Source organism: Lagopus muta, chromosome 1 (genome assembly GCF_023343835.1).
Source record: "Lagopus muta isolate bLagMut1 chromosome 1, bLagMut1 primary, whole genome shotgun sequence".
In the NCBI taxonomy this organism is placed as follows: Eukaryota; Metazoa; Chordata; class Aves; order Galliformes; family Phasianidae; genus Lagopus; species Lagopus muta.
This window is the reverse complement of record NC_064433.1, coordinates 44,553,424-44,566,998: the sequence shown is the minus strand read 5'-3', so window position 1 is coordinate 44,566,998 and position 13,575 is coordinate 44,553,424. Positions and strand designations below refer to the sequence as shown.

General features: G+C 42.2%; 1 protein-coding gene across 3 annotated transcripts in view; it reads left to right on the top strand.

Moving 5' to 3' along the window:
• TMCC3 (transmembrane and coiled-coil domain family 3) overlaps positions 1-13,575 on the top strand; it is a 119,911-nt gene that overhangs the window by 44,283 nt on the left and 62,053 nt on the right. For 2 of the 3 annotated variants that reach the window (XM_048944048.1, XM_048944053.1), the window contains exon 1: positions 11,684-11,890. The exons of the other annotated variant lie outside the window; for it this stretch is intronic. The gene's annotated coding sequence lies outside the window, so the exon portion shown is untranslated. Of the gene's footprint in view, positions 1-11,683; positions 11,891-13,575 lie in introns of those variants that run through there. 3 annotated transcript variants of the gene reach the window in all.

Genomic DNA, 13,575 nt, shown 5'->3' with positions numbered 1-13,575 from the left:
CCTTTAGAAGAGCTAAAAGCTTTGAAGTGTTGTATTGTTTTTTTTTTTTTGTGCTGACAGCTGATACAGGAACACAGATCCAGAAACTTCAGCACTAGTGTGGGATTCATCTTAAATTCCTGAGCACCAGAACACACCTCTGAGCACACCTCTGAGAGATGTGTATTGCCATGCCAGTAACTTTGCAGTCCTTTAAGTGTTTGAGGAGAGATTGTGATGCTGGGTTTGTCTGAGTTGGTATGAATACTTTGTCTAGAAGTTGAGAAAAAGAACATCAAATCATTCATTTTGAGGACAAGATTAAAGAAAACCATTGGCTGTTGCCTATTTGCAGGTCTTTTAGACCCCCTGCTTCAAAGCACAAGCCTCAATACAGAAATAATCATGCTGTCCCTTACCCTGTGCTGGCCTAAGGTTTAAGGAGGTTTGTGCCTCATGCTGTGCAGTTAATCAGGAAGCCAGACCTTAGTCCTGCTCTGCAGAGAATGTTCTGTCTCCTTTTAAGGTTGGTAGAACTGAGTGATCCAACTGAAGACTATCAATTAGAGAGGCACTTTGGACTCAGTAAGTGCTGTAAAAGCACTGAGTTCTGTGTGGAATGAAACAAAAATTGGTTGATATTATGGCAGTGGTATTTGTGCCTTGTTTTACCTTCTGTAAATTCTTTTGACCTGGTTTCTTTCTAATTCATTTGAAATAGTTCTGGGAATTTTGAGAACTCTGTGAGTCTGTTGTAATGCCCACATTACTGCCGCTGGAGAAATGCAGGGTACAGGGACTGGGTAGTGACTTTATGAAAGAAAGGAAAAAACACAGAATGGCAGATGAATACCAGCAATGAATGTAATTTTCTTCATTCAGATGAAAGATGCAATCATTTTGTTTAATCACTGCCCATATTTCCCTGTCCGCCAGTGTCTGTGGAGGCACTGCTGGGCTGTGCTCTGACCAAGCTCCCTAGGGGACAGGATGATTGATGTCCCAGGCAGGTGCAAGATGCATGTTTGGTCATCCTGGGAAGTAGCAAAGTGTGGCAGGCCCTGATGCTCAGGCTCATGCATGCAGCTCTCCAAGAAGGCCTGTATCTGGCTATTCCAGACAGCAGGCATGGGAGTGAGATGGGAGGCAACCAGAGAGCACATGTGTGAGTGGATGTGCTTTGCCCTGGGAAGGGTGAAGTTGGGAAGCCATTTGTGTTCCCCTGGCACTGTGGAGCTTCAGATGAGACTGTTGTGTCTGGCATCTGTGCCTGGCAGTGCCTCCTGGTTAGCAAGACAGGAGAGCAGCCAAGCACTGAAGAAGATGCCCTGTTTCAAGACATGATTTCTTACTTCCTTCTTATTTAGCCTGTGATTTTATTCCTCCTAGCTCCTCTGAGAGGGCTGACAATTCTGTTTTGAGACCACCTTCTTTTTGCAGTGCCCTGGTAAACATACCCTGCCTGTCTCTTCCATCTTCCATTATACTTCATATGCTCTAGCCTCTCTTTTCCTCCCTCCTCTTTCCTGACAGGCTCTCTGTCTGCCCGCAGCGCTCCCAGCTTTCCTTCCCTCCTGCATGTGGTGCTAACCAGCCCTGCAGGCCACCCCCATGTGTGCTGTGTCTCTACTGTGAACCAGGGGATGGTGATGCAGCATTGCTGAAAGCACTGGGCTGTGCTGACATGCATGTGATGAACCTTTTGTTAAGTAGGAGACATGGAGCAAAAGAGCTGGCAGTATAACGTTGAGGAGAGACAGTGACTGGATCTGGAAGCATCGTTTCAGATAAGGCAGGCAAAACCAAGGAAGGTGTTCTGCAAGTTATTAATTGTACCTGGCTTTAGGCTGCCTAATCCCATAAATGAAGCTCTGGCATCGTAGAGTCCAAAGTTGAACCCTAGAGATCACTGAGGAGGGATATTTGTAGGTACTTTGGCTCTGGTGTTCATTTCGAGAGCTCTTTAAAATAATGACATGCTGCAGCTTACTAATGATTTAAGAGGTTCTCCTTTGTGTCTTGGTGTGAGGCTGATCTGATGCAGCCATCTTCATGATAGCATCCCGCAGTGCTTTGTCTTTATGAGTACATCTTGTTCTGGCTTGCTTCAGAAATCTACTCTTAGCTCTAAGGTCTGCAATTGTTGGCCTGTAATTAGTACCAATATTTCAGTGCTATTACTGCACTGGTCTGAACTGCTGGCTATTTTTAGATGTGACGTTCAGGTTTTTGTTACATAGCTTGTTTCTCTCATCATGAATCAGCAGGCCTCTGAGTACAAGAATGCTGTTTTTTAGAACAAGCAGTGCCAACTTAAGCAGGTACACCTTGACCATTATTTACACAAACATATCTTTAGATGGAGACCACTGTCCAGTCCTAGGCTGGGGGGTGTGGGGTCTGTATTCTCTTCTGATGGCTTGAAATAACTGTGTATCTGCCTTACTCATGGGCCAGGTCGTTGACTGGGTTTATGTTTAGAAACCAGACAGAATGTACACAGGTCAGGTAGGCAACATTTACCGTAACTAAAAAAGTGAACTCATTGTCAAGAAGTAAAATACTACTCATACCCTATTGGGAAACAACCAGGTTTGTGCTTATGAGAACTGACAACAGGAATTTTGTTTGGGTAAACATGGGCATGTATAGTGTTTGAACCCTGTAGCTAATGTTTGAGTTATCTCAGCTTGCATCTCCTCTATGAATAGTAAAACACTGGCCTTCCTGTGGCTGTAGTCTTTCCAGGTTGCAGTTGCTATTAATCAGAGATTATGTAGCTTTTCTAACTGAGTAGCAGTTGCATATTTCGGACATCTTCTCTGAACGCCCTAAGGTTTTGTTCACAAGTACATTTGTATTCTCATTTCCTTTCTCAGTGCTGCTGTTAAAAGATTACTTGCTTTCTTTTACATTTCTAAACTAAGACCAGGAGATGCTCCTTTGAAACCCACTGAGCCTGGTTTGGAAAAGAATCCACTCAGCTAGTGAAGGCACAGTCCTTGATTCTGCAGGAGAGACACTTAAGACTATAATACTGCAGAGGACAAGACCAGCCTGCATAAAGGCTTAGACTGACTGAGGGGTAGTTAAAGCTAAATAAGAAACAGGCAGTTTCCATCTGTGATTTCAGAGTTCTAGAAAATATTTACATTAGAAAGGAAGATATCAGAGCACAGAATTAGAAAAACAGAAATCAGGAGCCTAACTCTAATATAGATGTTCACTTTCTGTGCACACTGAGCAAATCATCGCAGAGGAACAGAGAAATGGAGTCAGAAAACAAAAGGAGAGTCGATCTTCAAAAAGCTAGATCTGGGGGGAAGCTTTCTTAGAAGCAGAAACATCTGCAAGGATCAATTCTGAAAAAAAATCTCAGGAGTGAAAGTGTGCAGTTAATCAAGTATGACACTGCAAATAGTACTCATTATTCTGTATCACTTGATAGCACCCAGAGATACCAAAACCACATCAGCGTCCAGTTTTTTCTACGTAATTTATCACTGTTTTATCTATTCTGGCTGGCTAATTATTGTATAAATCTCATGATTGTTATGAAGCTTAATTCATTGATATCTTTATAGAGCTGTGGTGCTTTGCAGGAGAAATGGCAGGAATTTAAAAATCATGGTAATTTCGCACTTACGTTTTAGTACCATTTCTGGATTTTGTTAGCTGGCAAATCTCTTCAACATGTGTTCTGGTGTACATTACGAAAATGTACGTATTTTTAGTTTCAGATGTGTACGCTGCTCCAGTCTTTTACACTTCCAAGGCTATGACCCTGAGGTCTGGGGGATTGCAGGCGATGTTCATTGGAGAAGACACAAGCACACTGTGCAGATGGAGGCAGGATGTGTCAGCCCTTCTCTAGGTACTCCATATTCAGATGTCAGAAGAGAGGAGACCTCATGCCTGGAGCGGCTGATTGTTGTGATGTTCAGGCACAAAAACCAAAGGGGTGCTAAGCAGTCTGAGGAAAATGAAGGTGGATATTCTTGGGCTTCAGCTACAGTAGTCACAGCCTCATTCTTCTAACTGGGCCTCTTCTGTAGGTAAACATGAGAAATTAATAGCAACTATTTAATTAATAATAGAAACTGTCCTGTAGACACTCGTGCGGTCATATGAGATGCTAATGTGGCTGTTCACTGGGATGAAAAACTGCTTCACTTAAATGCGAGGCTTCTGCTAACAGGACAGTAGTATTTCTCAAGCCACTTTTCCTCTCTGGTTACCAAGGAATCCATCATCCAGAGGAAAGCAGAAGAGAAACCCTCTTAAAACTGTGGTTACTGAATTGAAATCCAGGGGCTTTTTTCTTTCTTCTTTGTTTTAAATTTTTTTGTTTGTTCTGAAATCTCTGTTATCTTTGGTATATCCTTATTAACCTTACCAGGCAATGCTGCTGAAGATTATCAGCTCTTTTTAGCATTTCTCTTCTAAATGCATACATGCATATACATTTCCAGGCCTGCCTGAGCCCTCACCTGATGACTCTCTTCTCTGTTTTCTTATAATCTAGGAGGTGCAGATACCCATCCTGCCCCATTCTATGCTATCTGTTCTATCCAAGACAGAGCCCATGCTATGGCTTAGTCTTGAGAAGTTACCCATTTTTTGGCAGCTTTTGCCTTTTGGATTCTTTCCTAGCCATTGGAAATCCATAGGAATGTGCTGTACCTGGGGAAAACAAGAGCTTTAAGGTGTTTAAAGTGAATGAAAGGGTGCTGACTCCCTTTGGGTGCTGCAGGCTCTAAATTTGAATGCAGGACACTGACAAACCAGTATACCTTTGTTTGGAGACAAAATCTAGCTTGGGGATTGATGTGATACAGGGAGATAAGTCCAGCTGCTTCTCATTTCTTCTCTGTGAGCTTGTCTGTCTAGTTGCCAGGTTGTAATACAGTCCTATTGCTAGTTGCATTGACTCATACTCTCTTTTCCTGGTGATGCACCACAATCAATTGCCCATATGTTGCCTCCAATGCCTGTATTTGCCTTTCAAACCACTCCTCCTGAGGTGTTATTGACATTCTTGTGGAGCATGACTACTGGAGGGGACTCTTGCAAGCAACCTCTTTTAATCTATTAAGAGATACTGAGGAGGGAACCAGAAACTTGTTCTCCTTCCCTTACAGTGTTGTATGATAGATATATGTATGAGTCCTCTCTGAATGGAGTTTTCATTTCTTCCTGATTTCTTCATTAAAAGGTGTGCCACATTCTGCATTCAAAGGTGTATTCTTCTTATGGCTGATATGCAGCAGAACAAATTTCAATATCATGTGAAGACTAGAGAGTGAGCTGGCTCATTGCAGATAAAATAAGCTTGGAAAAAATACCCAGAGTATGTCTGTCCCCTTTACCATGAGGCAGTGGTAGCACCCATCTGCCCTTGGTGACTCTAGTTAGACGCCAGATACTGCAAGGAATCATCATGCAGTCAATTGCAGTACATGTTTTATTTATTGCCATGCACTATTACTTCTGTATTAATGATGTTTGTGATGAATAATATTCTAAGCTGCTTCTTAGTTGCTCCATTAAAGAACTGAGGATCTCACTTCAATGATAGTACAGTATGCTTTGGTACTGAATACTCTTTTCATTAGATGTAAAAAATACTGCTGTTAGAACCTAAGTGGATTGGGGTTAAGTGAGAAATCCAATCTCAGGCCATACAGCCACAGCTGAGCAGGTACAAGTAAGTGCCAGAGCTCCTTGGGTTCCTTTCCTGAGCACCTGGTGTCTGGCTGTGCTGGGTGCAGGGCTCTCAGCAGCTGGAACAGGACAGCTGTTGGGCCAGATATGGTATTTCTCAGTGAGCAAGGCCCTTTGTCATCCTTGCAGAGCCTCACATCTGCTGGCTTCTTATAATGTGCTGATTGCTAGATTAGAAAATGCCTCATTGACAGTTGTTTCTTTTAGTGAGTTTGTTTTGACTGGACACTGTGACATTGGAGGACTTTTTGTACAGAAAATGAAGCAGAAGCAGAAGCAAAGCTATGCTGCTGAACCTAGTTTTTGCAGTGTGTTGGACTGTGAGTATTTACTCATTCTTAATTGTATGAAACTTCTTTACATGAATATATCCACGTTTCAGATTGTTTGTGCTGAGCAAATATTTTTAAATGCTACATTCTTCCCTAATTTCGTCTAAAGCTGACAGAATTAAAAATGACCATGAGCTGTGCCCTGCAGGAAATGTGCTTTCCAGCAAGCAGAAAAGTTTTACCTTTGTACTTTGCCAGGTCAACAGGCGTGTAAGAGGCAATGTGATAGCAATTTGTTAGAATGGTTGGTTTGTTTTAAGAGAATTGAATTACAGTCAGAGGCGCACGCAGCATGCAAACAAATGACAGCATTGCTGTCTGCAGATATTTTTGGGTTTCGATTTGCTTAGGTTTATTTTTTCTGTTTAATTACTTCTATCTAATAAAGGAAGCAGACTTCATAATGGCACACAGGAATTTCCACTATGGATCGCAGTGGTAGGTCACAGCTGTAGTTGTGATTTGCAGCTGGGTGCACCAGAGAAACATACAACAGAATGTGGCATGTGTACTTCATAACTTGTCTCCACTTTAACCTCTTCTGTCTGCTGCTGTTCCTGCCCTTCAGTTGTGAAATCTTGTTTTCTAACATTACTTGTGGTCTTTAATTTGCAACCTATGCTATTCTTTGTGCACTGTGCTGGTGTATAAATCCTGCATGTGTCCCAGGTTGAAGCCAACTCCCAGCTGTGCAGGTTTCCTCCTGACAGTCTGTGCTGGTGTTGGGCAGCCCATCAGTGATCATTGGCTTGCCTGCTAACATCTGCCACTCCTGTGAGTCAGGTGTGCAGAATGCAGTGCTGACATTTCACAACATTGCAGTGAGCCGAATGGGATTTTAAGGGGCTTGATTGCACCCAGACCATTTGGTGGCTAAGTGTGACACTGTGCGTGTTGTTTCCTCCATCAGTCAGGTATTTGTTTATGCAGATATTAGCAGGTGACAGCAGTGTGTTGAAACACGTGCTGCTGCAAGAAGCACCCATACGGGCCACGAGCCTGGCAGTACTGCGGGGGCTGTACACGTCAGCTTTTCCAACTAGAAGAAAAAAACAAATCCAACTTGCAGTGGCATCAGGTATTTTTGCACATTCATGTAAACAAGCAGAATTGTGTTAACATCCCACTTCCCTGAGTGCCCTGGTAGTGTTTTTGCTTCCACCCCAGCACCAGAAGCCACTTCAGCCACCTCCTGCTGTGTCTGCGTGGGTTTTTGACACAAACATTGCTCTGGGCACCTCTTTCTGAGGTGTCACTCACTCACATGCACATTTCAGAGCAAACGTTTCCTTTTCTGCAAAGCTTCATGTCCAGAGCCCAGCAGCCTTTGGCCTTTTACTGGTTTGGGAGGTGAATACACGTGCTCCAGTCAACAACCAGCTGCCGAGCACCATGTAGCTGGCAGGTCCCCACGGCAGGACCATTCTGTGGTTTTTCAGCTCCCTCTCATTTTCTGCAAGGTTTCTGTGAATTGTGCTTCTTCTTTTAATCCCTTTAGGAGACTAACTAGCAGCTTGCCAACAGGGGGGGTCTGATACCACCACCCTCCTCCATAGTTTTGTGGAAGCTGTGTAACTTTCTTGTGAACTTAGCTGGAAGAGCAAACACTCCTGGAAACAGATACATTCAACTGATTGTTTTAGAAATACTTGACCTTATCAAATTTAGCCAAAACTTTACATGTGAATTCTGTCTGACTTGCAGCTTTTCCCAGTGCAATGGAAAATGCACTGTTTTTCTGTACATTAACTGTTCGTCACCATACTGCCCCAGTATTTCAGGGAATGTTGCAATGTCTGCTGTTGCAACCAGCTCTACTGTGATAAAATAAGCATGTTTCCAGTGTCCTTTTGGGAAGTGCGTGTGTCTGTGAGTTTCAGTTTGAATGGAAAGGCTGAGTGTCATCAGGTCAAACAGATCTGTGGTCATTCATTAGAAAATTCAGGACCACTCATTGAAAGATTAAATGAACTAGGGTATGCTGTATGTTTCCCCTTTTTTCTTTCCCCAGAAGAAGTAGAATCATAGAATGGCCTGGGTTGAAAAGCACCACAGTGATCATCTGGTTTCAACCCCCTGCTATGTGCAGGGTCGCCAACCAGCAGACCAGGCTGCCCAGAGCCACATCCAGCCTGGCCTTGAATGCCTCCAGGGATGGGGCATCCACAGCCTCCTTGGGCAACCTGTTCCAGTGTTTCACCACTCTCTGTGTGAAAAACTTCCTCCTAACCTAAATCTCTCCTGTCTCAGTTTAAAGCCATTTTGCCTTGTCCTATCACTGTACACCTTTGTAAACAGAGCCATTCCCCCTCCTGTTTATACACTCCCTTCAAGTACTGGAAGGCCACAATGAGGTCTCCTTGGAGCCTTCTCTTCTCCAAGCTAAACAAGCCCAGTTCCCTTTCTTCATAGGAGAGGTGCTCCAGCCTTATGATGTTCTTAGTGGCTTTTCTCTGGACCCGTTAATAATTGAGTAGTTGGATGCTGTTTCCCGGATGGACATCTTGTGAATGAGTCTCTAAAAGGCCATCTTTTTAGAATTATTATATCACAGAGCTGTGGCTTACAATGTCTTAAATCCCTTTATTTCCTAAATATACAAGAAGCACATCCTGTCTTTGATAAAGGTGTTTTCTAGTGTCTATCTATATTGGTGTTACTAAAAAATCCCAAAACGCATTACCATTTAAATGGCCTTAAATGAGGCAGTTATATCATGACTGAAGAACAACAAAACCAAAACAAAGTAGCTCTAGGACATAACCCAAACATAAATAATTCACAGATACTTCAAGGACCTAGTTAGATTTGGCATCTTTTAATTGGAAGCTTAACACTGAACTGTGCCAAGGCTACAATTGACTTGGACTGTTACTAATGAATTTTTTAAACACATTTTTATGCAAGTTGTCACCATCCAATTGCTGGAAGCAAGGGAGTGCTGGGGAACCATACAAGCAGTTGCAGCAATGCCTGGGATTAATTGCCCCTTGGCTTGGCTTTTCCATTTTCTCAGTTTTCAGCAACTTCAACAATTTTTTTTTTTTCCCCACAGAATCAGAGTCAGAAAATAGGAAAGCAATCAAGTAGTTTTGCTTTTGAAGAGCCTCATCTGTTCATTTTCTGCAACTGCTGAGACAGTGTTCTTCTTGGGCAACAGCAGAAAGAACTGAGTTCCTAGCTTAGCTGAACTTTGTAATATGAGTGAATTGTTTCCCCCAACCCACTCCACAATATTAATCAATTTTTTTGCTACATCAGGTTTTGGGAGCAGAATGCACAACTGTTTATGACAGCTTTGAGGTGGTCTATGTCCCACCTACCAACTCCTGTACTTAGCAGCCATGACTCAGACCTCCCAAAGTAATGAGATTGCAAGCAAGCACTGACTTTTTCTTTGCCGTCTGTTTTATGAGTTGCCAGCTGACACTCTTGACAGATTTTTTTTTAGCTTTTCTTTGTAATCACAAATTTGCACTATTGGAAAATATGAAATCTGAGAATTTCAGTTAGTTTTACCATTCCAGGATTGGGAGTTTTGAGAAACTGTAAACATCAGGAAATTTGGATAAATTGATGGGAGCTGACAAGACTGTCATGGGAGCTCTCTCCAGCATCTGTTTATGTGCCTGCTGGAGGATGCACATAGCCCTCCAGTGATTGACATCAAGAGATCAGGACCTGCTGGCCCAAGGACCTTCTCGGACAAGAGAAGAGCGAAGTTACTGTAAATGGCCTTTTTAAAGTCTGGGTTTACTCTTCCCCATGAGGACAAGACTTGTTATTGTGGTAGGACACCACACAGGAGTGAGTGACAAGTAAATTACAGTAAGGAAACACAGAGTAACAGCATGGTCCCCTTTGGAGGATTGTGCAGGATCGCAGCCACTGCTTGCCCATGTCGTTTGTATTGCCATCTGTATTTGGTGGGGAGCTGCAGAAACTGCCTCTTCCTCAGCTCTACTCAGTCCATGACAAAAATTGATTATTTGGCTCCTGTGTAGCAGTACTGTAGAGAGAGATGGTCATTACCCGTTTTTGTGATGTACCATGAGAACTCTTAGTATAGGGAAGGTCACCGTCCAACCTAATCTATCTCTTGTGACACTGGTGCAGTGTTAATCTGTTCTTGAAAAGAAAATAAAGTAATAACTTGAATTTACTATCTGGTTGGTTGTGCAGGGATTTACTTGCTCTTCATCAACAACTGTGCAATGTAAGAAAAGCAGTGTTTACAAGACAGAGCTCCTTACTGCATCCAGAGTCGCTTTCCAACTGTTTGTCAAAGTGACTGCAGCCTGCAGAAGGGCATGGGAGCAAATCCTAAAATTAGCAGTAGTGGTTTGTAGTTATATATTCTGACCCCCTAAGATTCTGTAGCTGGCTCCAGTAAGTAATCCAGCACAGAGGGGTTCTGGTAACCCTGGGGAATTTTTCTGCAGTGGCTAAATAGAAGAATGATTGGAGAAAATGTCAAGAGAGAAATTACTCTCGTATTTTACAGAAATAAAGTGAAACAGAAATATCTAATTTTCTACCTGTTTGTATCACGTTCTATATTGATTTTTACCATCATGATTTAAGTAAATTGAGAATATATTTCTCTGATTTAAAACGTGATTATTTTATCCTAAGGAAGATTTGTACATCATCAGAATGACGCACATTTTGGAATCTGCTTCTGTTCTGCTGAAAAGTCATTAGGCTAAGGATGAGGAATAGCATATATTAGAAACTCAGCAGTGTAATTATGTGCAAGGACTCTATTATAGTATTTATTGATAAACTGCAGTCTAGATCTAGTCCTTGAAGATCCACACAGTATTACTGTGTTGAGATACTTATCCTGACTCTTTGCTGAAACCCTTTTCTGTACTGTTACGCTGTGTGGTGTGTTCCCACCCTGTGGGAAATCTAAAGGCAGTTGTCAAAAGAGCATGTCTGTGATAAAACCATTTCCTTTCAGTTTGTATTACAGTCTTACTTCCTTTTTCTGGATGTGAACAAGTGAAAGGTGTCAGTTTTGCACGCAGCACTCAAATATATTCCTTTCAATCAACCAAGCTAAGACGTGGTGAAATCTATTAAAAGAATAAACAAAAAACTCAACCAAGTGTCTGGTAGCTTAGGCATTTTGGTTATGATGTACACATGCTCTTCGATCCATCGAGCCATGTAAAGGCCATGAGCTCTCTTCTGGAACTGGGGGAAGCTGAGAAGTGAATATTTAGAGCAAGATGTGTTGACTCTACAGAAAACTTGATTTCCCCACCCCCAATGACACTTTCACTTTGTATCAGCTCTCTTGCTTATACATGTGTGTGTTCTGCTCCTGTGGCTCTCCATCAGCAGCCTGCGTGCTTACCACTAGCTGCTGCATGGCTCTGGTGGAAGTGGGTAGGCTGGAAGGAAGGTTGCCAAGGACAGGACGCACAAACCACATGCCGCATGCAAAGAGGGCTTGTGAAGAAGAAGTGATCATCAAGCTCTCCTGCTTCTGTTCCACCTGAAGTTTCTGATCAGATGTGCAAGACTTAGATGGCTAGGGCAATGACAGCTTTAACACTGTGGAGGAACTGAGACGATTTGGACCTACGCTGAGATTTGCAGTAGGTATCGTATTTAGTGTGTGCCTTGAGGAATTTCTAAGTGGTCAGTTGTATGTATTTCTCCCTGAACCCAATGTGAATCCTGCAGCATGGAGAACATAATCTGATTTCAGAAGACTAAAAAAATTTCAAAGCGAAAACAGGAGAATCTGGCGGGACAGCGGGAGTCCTGTCAGGCTGAAGAAAGCCAATTTTTTCTCAAAATCTGAGTACCTTGAGAAAAAACAGGAACCAAACCTCCTACAGGTAACTTTGTTTTTGATGTTATAACTTACGTGTTTTCTTTTTTAATGTGGCTGGCAAAATTACCTCTGTTCTCAAATCTCAGTAGAACTTTGTCACTGGCTACCAAGGCTGGTAAGAGTAATAGGACCTGACTTTTTCTGGGTATTTTAAAGTATTGAAGATCCCCGAATTGTTCTTTTTTGGATTTTTTTTTCTTTTTTTGTATGTCTTGAATGAATTAGTATTCTCCATTCCCATATGCATTGATTATAAGACAGATCTTTGACTTTTGTGAGCTTTAGTTAGCAAAAATTGATTTCTCTGTGTTTTATTGAAAATTAAGCACTGCTGATGACATTTGTGTAACTATTGCTGTTTTAATGGGATCATAATTAGTTATTTCTCTTATTGTATTTGATTTGCTCTTGTAAGGGGCAAGCACCATCCCCGAGACTTGTTATTTTGCTAGAGTGGTAAATGCTAGATAGATATGCTCTTCATCAAACAAAGACCTTGGGAAGGGGCTGTGGTAACTATATGCAGTTTGAAGGAATGTGCTTCTCTTTCTCCCCATACCTGATTTCAAGAATCCCGACAATTGGCTGGTTGATGGGAACAGACATTTTAGCAATTTAGATTTCGCTTATGACTAGAATAATTTATGTTGAAGTTTCCTGTGGTGATCTGAGCCAGATGGGCTCTACATGCCTCAGAGCATTCTTTCATAGGTGACATTGGGCTGCTCAGGTGTCAGGTCTGCTTCTTGCACTGGCAGACCACAAGCACATGACAGAAAAGTAGCTGGAGGCTGTGAGTGAGCCCATGCATTTGTCAGCTCAAAGAGGCTGAAGGAAAGTTTAGCTCTTGGTCACCCTGCAGCAGCCATTTGTCTTTTTCTGAAGAGTGGATCAGATAGGGTTGTTTGAGGTAGGCTTGCAGCTCTCCAGAACTTTACATATGTATTTGCATTTTCTTTGGCAGTTCAGATAAAGGGAACTCCTTTGTGTGGGAGCTTTAACATATGGTTGGGAGTCCTACAAGCACTATTTGCAAAAGGCTGCTTTGCTGACTTCAGATAAGTCTCCAGCCTTCAGTGAAAATGTATCAATTTGTTTCTTCCTGCATTTCCTAACCATGTGTGGGATTTTTTACAAGATGAGCCCAAGTCACAGGCTCAAAGAATTGCAGCTGAGTTTTCTTGTTGGCTCATCACATGCCTATTGGTAAGCCATCTGCAAAGAAGATAATTGACTGTAATTTGAGATATCTCATCTGAAGGCCTCAATTTCCATTGCCAAGAAAATGAGACTAATGCATATGACACAGGACTATTGTGTAGAATGACTCTCTGTATCTAACCACTGAAGAGCTCTTTGCAGGTGTAAGGCGCTTGTTAATGGCTAATGAGCATTATTTAATTGCACTTTCCACCATCGCAACTCCACTGTCCCAAACTAAACCAAATCAAGCTTTATTATAACCTCTACATAGAGAATATTTTTTCCAGCTATAACTGTGCTTGATTTGCTATTTGCTCCCATCTAATCCATGTGTGAGCTCTTGAGTGACTCAAGTTCAACCTCATCTGACTCAGCTGAAATAGTTCAAGTGTTTCTAAACTTCTTCCCAAACCTTTGATCACAGTTGCACTTTAAGTCCTCATTTTGTTTGATGGAGCAACTGTCCCATTTCATGCAGTTGAGGGA